The sequence below is a fragment of the Petaurus breviceps genome, unplaced genomic scaffold (assembly GCF_028583685.1).
Source record: "Petaurus breviceps papuanus isolate PSGF00001 unplaced genomic scaffold, PetGlider_PUasm1.0 145772, whole genome shotgun sequence".
NCBI lineage: Eukaryota > Metazoa > Chordata > Mammalia > Diprotodontia > Petauridae > Petaurus > Petaurus breviceps.
In genome coordinates, this window is record NW_027185702.1 from 6,417 (window position 1) to 12,604 (window position 6,188).

The 6,188-nt window shown below is 39.4% G+C and overlaps 1 pseudogene; it reads left to right on the forward strand.

The window, feature by feature from the left end:
• Nucleotides 1-4,576: 4,576 nt before the first annotated feature.
• Nucleotides 4,577-5,723, forward strand: LOC138151707 (nuclear transport factor 2 pseudogene; annotated as a pseudogene).
• Nucleotides 5,724-6,188: the final 465 nt, after the last annotated feature.

A 6,188-nucleotide genomic window follows, 5' to 3' on the forward strand; every position in this document is an offset into this window, starting at 1 on the left:
CAAATCTGAGAAGCTCCTGGAATTTTTTTTTTTTCAAGGATAAAGGGCTCTGGGAAATGTATGTGTATACATATATTACCCATCTTCTCCCAAGTGTTATTGCTCTTTTAACTATTTCATTCTCAGCCGAAATACTAATTTATTCTCATGTATTTTCTGAGTATGTTCTGATCTGCATAACAACCCAATTTCTATTTGTTATTTTCTTTGATAAACAGGTTTACTAAGGATTAATCCTCATTTTTTGTATTACCAATATTTGGCAGGAAAAGGTTAAGCTGTGAGTATAAGTTAAGGGCCACCCTCTCCCTTCAGAGCAATTAGGGAAGTTGTTTTCATTCTGAACCTAGACTCATATCTCTAGATTAGAGATATTTGAGGGATGGCAGATAGACATAATTCTAACCTGGAGGTAGAAGAGATGTCTCAATTTTGGTGGTCCGAGGACCTACCTCCTTTTTCCAAATCAGTCTGCTGGTGGTGCAGGCATGTCTCTCCTCTTCCTTTCCAGAAAGATAGGCCAGATCCCAGATCATATCTATCCATGTCACCTGGAAGTTGTGTTTTGATATTTAAATATCCTTATTTATCTTATATTACTGATTGGGCGTTACTGAAAATAGATTGTTCTGACAGGTTTCTTTTTTTTTTTTGGACAATACTATTATAGTATTGGTCCCTCTTCAAACCCTCCCATGCCCAAATTTGCTTGTACCACCTTGAAACACATAACATTTATTCATTTAACAAATAATTATAGAGTGCCTACTACAAATAAAGGACATAAAGAAGATGAAACAAGGAGTTTATAAGCTAGTAGACAAGATGATATGAACACAAATAATTATAGTACAAGCAAAATATTAAAGTACAAACAGGGATATGCTGGTAAATATTTAACAACTGAATCTCAAAAATGTGCACATGACACACAAGTTTAATCTGCATTTTTAATGTCTTCTCCATTACTTTCTTAATTCTAGCCAACCACAAAACAATAAATCAAGCCCTGATCTGTTTGCAGATTCCAAAGGGGAAAATGCTCACACTGAGCATTTAACAATTGGTTCTGGTTTGAGCAGGCTCTAGGACACTCTTGGATACAAAATAATTTGGAATAAAGAGAGATCATTTCTCAGCATCATTGTTGACAATTTTAAGAAATTTTGTCCTTATTAAATGTTTTATAATGAGTGAGAACCAGCCTAATTATTACATTGAAACCTGTAGAAAGTAACACAAAAAGTTAGTATTGGATTCTTAAGAAGAGAAAGGAGAGAAAAAGAGAAAAGAAGCATAAACAAGGTGAGGGAAAAGAGAGAGAGAGAAAGGCAATGAGTTTAATACTGGTTTTTTTTTGTTGTTATTTTGCCTTTTGGAGGGCAATTGGGGTTAAGTAACTTGCCGAAGGTTACATGGCTAGTTTTTTTTGTGTGGGTGTTAAGTGTCTGAGGCTGGAACCGAACTCAGGTCCTCCTGACTTCTGGGGCCGTGCTCTTACTCACTGCGCCACCTAGCTGCCCCGGTTTAATACTGTTTTACATTTGTAAGATATTTTGTGCATCCAAAAAGCTTTCATAGCCATGTTTTTCCCCTAGGGTCTTTATTAAGGAGCAGTGTGGTGTAGGAAAAAGCATTGAACCTGAGTCCTAAATTCAAATCCTAATCCCTGATCCTTGGTAGCCAGGTCATGTAACCTCTCAGATCCTCAGTTTTCTTGGTCTTTCACTGCCCTCTCTCCCAGCCCTTGCATACACCACGCATCCCTTCCCCCCGCCCCCCAACATACACATCGGATGCTCACTTTTATATCATTCACTCACATGTTTGTGGTGAGAAAAGTACTTGGTAAACTTTATATGCAACTCTCCATAACCTTTTGAAGTAGATGATAGTGCCATAGATTTAGAACTAGAAGGAAACTCTAGGAGCCATCAAGTCCAACCCCTCTGTTTCACCAGATGAAGAAACTGAGGCCAACGGAGGTTTAGTGATTTGCCCAAGGTCATAGAGGTAGTAAATGGCAGAGCTGGTATTTGAACCCATGTTCTTTTTCTTTCCACTATACCATGCTATTTCTCAAAAATTGAGAGTTGAATGGGACCTCAGAGGCCACCTAGTCCAACCTTCTTATTTGACAGATGAGGAAACTGAGTCCTAGAGAGGATAAGTAAGTTGCCTAAGATCACACAGGTTGTAAATAGTAGAGCTGGGATTTGAACCCAAGTCATTTTATAAAAAATCCAGCATACTTTTCATTGCACCGTGCTGTCTCCTGAGGTAGGGCAGTATGATCATATCTAATTTCATAGCTGATGAAAGTAATGTCAACTTATTTAAGGATTCATAACCTTGCCTATATAAGCAAGTTTTGAAAATTGGGGTAAGATGATAAGACTGTGTACCATAAATAAATCCTGTATCCCATTGCCTTCCAAAGTGACAGCAAACTCAATGAACCAATTCCTTCAAAGGTATTAATGGGAGGAGACTAGGCTCCTTTGAACTAAAATATGTGCATTCCAGACTTGAGTGCTAGATCTTCAGGGCCATATCTAACATTTCAAGTCAGGATTTGAGGAACTTTAGAACTTTAGACCCAATGACATGGGTCATTGCCCTGCCTGAGCTAGTTGCTACTGCTTCCCATAGTCCACCACTGTGGGTTTACAACCACTATGGGGCTTTCTCCCTGCTCTCTAACTGCCACCAGATGGACCACATGCCGGAATGGGCTGGTAAATGTTTAAGATCTGACCTTCCAAAAAAAACCCAAAAAAGCCATGATGCACTTTTAAGTTTGATCTACATTATTAACATTTTATCCCTCACTCTCAGCAGAATGGAATTAGGGATAGAAATAAACCAAGTCTGATTTGTAATATTTGCTGATTTTTTGAGGTGAAAATTCTCACCTCCAACATTTAACAATCTGCTCTTTTGAGATGAGTCAGATAGGCTCCAGCATATCTTTGATTATGTGTGTTTTTGGCCTTGTTTTGATCTCCCCAGGAAGCTGGGGGCTCATTTGCACTTGCCTGCTTGATTTTGCTGGAGGCCCCCTTTCCTATTGGTGGTGACTGTTTGGAATATTTTTGTGTAGTCCTGAGTGGAAGAAGTAACTCAATATAGTCTCTCATTGGATTTCTTGGTAACGATTTGGTCTGGTGTGACTTTCAGGTTCTTCTTGGAATAGATCATCTTAGTCAGAAGTCTGTATCCTTCCATAAAACATTTTTTTCCTATTTTCAAATATTTTGTTCTAGAAGACCTACTATGTTTCTTCACAAATCATCCTTTCATAGTTACAAATACTGAGAAAGACCAAGCAGAGTAGATCACCTGATCCTAAATCACAGTAGGGGACAGACCTTGATTCAGGCACAAATTTCCAGTTCAGGTTCTAAAGTTGGAGAGATGAAAAAAAACCAAAGAATGGAGTAGTATCAAAAGATACTGTGAATCTAGAGATGTCCCTGCAAAGGGGAGACTAACTGTGTGACACTTATAAGCAGTGACTCACAGGAAAAATTAGATTTTCCACAAGGATGACTTGAATACGTAGATTAAATGAATCAAAAGGAAGAAATGAAATAAAAGCTCTATGGGAAAGAATTAAAAGAATAAATAGCTTAGAAGAGAATGTAGTAAACCTTGCCTAGATAATAGACTTTCTAAAAACTAGGAAGGATGCAGTGCAATGTAATAGAATACTGAACCAGGGAGTTAGGAGACCTGGGTTTTAATTCCAGCTCTGTCTCTGTGGGCAGGTGACTTCCCCTCACAAAACTGTAGAAATGGAAGGCCCTCTAGGAATCATTTAGTCTCTACAACTCTACAGCTACTTTAATGAGTAGTCAGCCAATCTCTCAAAGTAACTCTCTAGTAGTGGGAAACTCATTGTTTCCCGCAGTAGTTCCTAGGCCATGGTAATCCATTACACTTTTGTACAACTCTAATTGTTGGGAAGTTATTCTTTACATTGAATGAAAATCAACCTCTGCACTTTCTGCCCTTTGATTTTAGTACTTCCCTTTAGGGTCTTCAGATATATTTGAAGACAGTTACCATTTCTCTATATCTTACTTTCCTCATCCCTAAAAGTGAAGGAGTTGGACTAGACACTTTCTAAGATTCCTTTTAGCACTTAAAAAAAATCAATATTCTTAATGCTTTTAGGAGATTTAAAGTGGTTTCATTATTGTCCCCTAAGGTCTCCACTTGCCCTTCCCTAAGTGTATTATTCCTTCTCCTTTCCTGGAAACTGATTTGAGGGGGGAGGGTCTATAATAGTTATTTTATGGGAAAAAGCAGCTGCAGCTCAGGTCCATTTGGTTATCTCCGAATATAAAGCAAATTGTATGCTTTAAATGACGCACAAACAATAAATAGACATTTTCTTTTTTTTATTTAAAGCTTGTCAAATATCAACAGTTCAACATAAAAAGGACAAAAAAAGATTGTAGGGGAGAGGGGGTGGGAACAGTCAGTAAGGGACCACGCTCAGTTACCACCACCACCACTGCCATCATACCAGCCAGTCGAGTTGGTTTCTGCTGCTAGGTGAGGATCCAGAATGGGTGACAAGCTGATTTGGGTGCAGATTGGTTGCACTTTTGTGTAACATTACTACCAGTTATTTGATAATGACAGAATTCAATTAGGAGCAATATATATTGACGCATCTTTCCTTATATAGGAAGGATAACAATTCTAAGGCAAAGCAGCCATTGTGGAGAAATTGTCTAGACTTCCATTTCAGAAAATACAGCACAGCATCACAGCTCAGGACCACCAGCCCATCCCTGACAGTTGTGTGAGAAATATGATTGTGGAGATCACAGGACTTCCCAGGCAGGGTTGGGGAGTTCTCCTGGATGAGCTTCTGCTGTCCACTGCTTTCTTGGGGGCCCTTAGGAAGATCCATGTGATATGTCCCTTAAAACAACAAAGCCCTTCTCACTGAAAGAACTCAGAAACAGAGTACATTTATTACACTTCTGAAGAAAGTGGGTGAGGTGCTCACTAGGAAAACACCTATCCTGATACAGAAGCAGGAGGAAGATTATACAGTTCTATACTTCCTGGTAGACTTAGGGTTAGTCAAATTCCTCACTTCATTTCCTTGCATTCCCTATTTATATGCAGAATATATGCAGATTACATAGGTGTGGTAGTGAGGATACTATTTTTTTTTGCCTTTTGGAGGGCAATTGGGGTTAAGTAACTTGCTCAAGGTCACATGGCTAGTATTTTTGTGTTGAGTATCTGAGGCCGGATCCTAACTCAGATCCTCCTGACTCCAGGGCCGGTGCTTTACTGACTGCTCCACCTAGCCGCCCCGAGGATACTATTGTAATAGTAAAATAAGATAAGTGAGCTTCCCCACAACTATTAATTATCTTCCAATAACTTTTGTGGGAGCAAAACAAGATACCATAATATCCCCTCTTACAGCTGTATATTCAGTCTGGTGGTGGGCAGCTAAGGGCTGATGAAGACCTTATCATGGGATTCCACCAAATATTTCTATTAAAGAACATTAACAATGTTTGGGTGTACACCAATGACATGTTCAGGCTAGCATTGCACAACTCTGCCCGAGCCTCCTCTCCTGAAGGTGCCCATTCTGTTTCCTTCTCTCTTTCTGATATTATTCACACTTCCTCTCCCCAGTCCCCTCAGAACACTCCAAATATCATACACAAGCCTGCAAGACCCAGGTGGGTGGATGCCATGGTGGGGAGAGTGTCATCACTGTTTCAATATGTTGTGCAAGATGTTTGGATGATCTGACCAAAGTTTGTGTTGTACTAGGGCATACCTTAGAAAGACTAAGTAATGCAAAAGGTCTTTTTTTTTTTAAATGTACTGACAAGTTACTCTATCATTCTCATTTCTCTTCCTAATTTTTCCTCCACTTCTCTTATTTGGTTTTCAAAATTCTTCTTAAGCTCCTCTATGGCCTGTAAGCAGCTTATTCTTTTCTTGGAAGCTTCTGGTGCAGGAGTTCTGACTTCACTGTCTTCTTCCTGTTCCATGCCTCAATCCTTTTTGTCCCCCAAAAAGGAGTCCAAAGTCAGATTACTGTGCTTGCCTTGCTTCCCTCGTTTGCTCATGTTGTCACTCAATTACTTGACTTTTGAGCTTTTTGCCACAGTAGAACTCTGCTACCAGAGGGGGGAGCT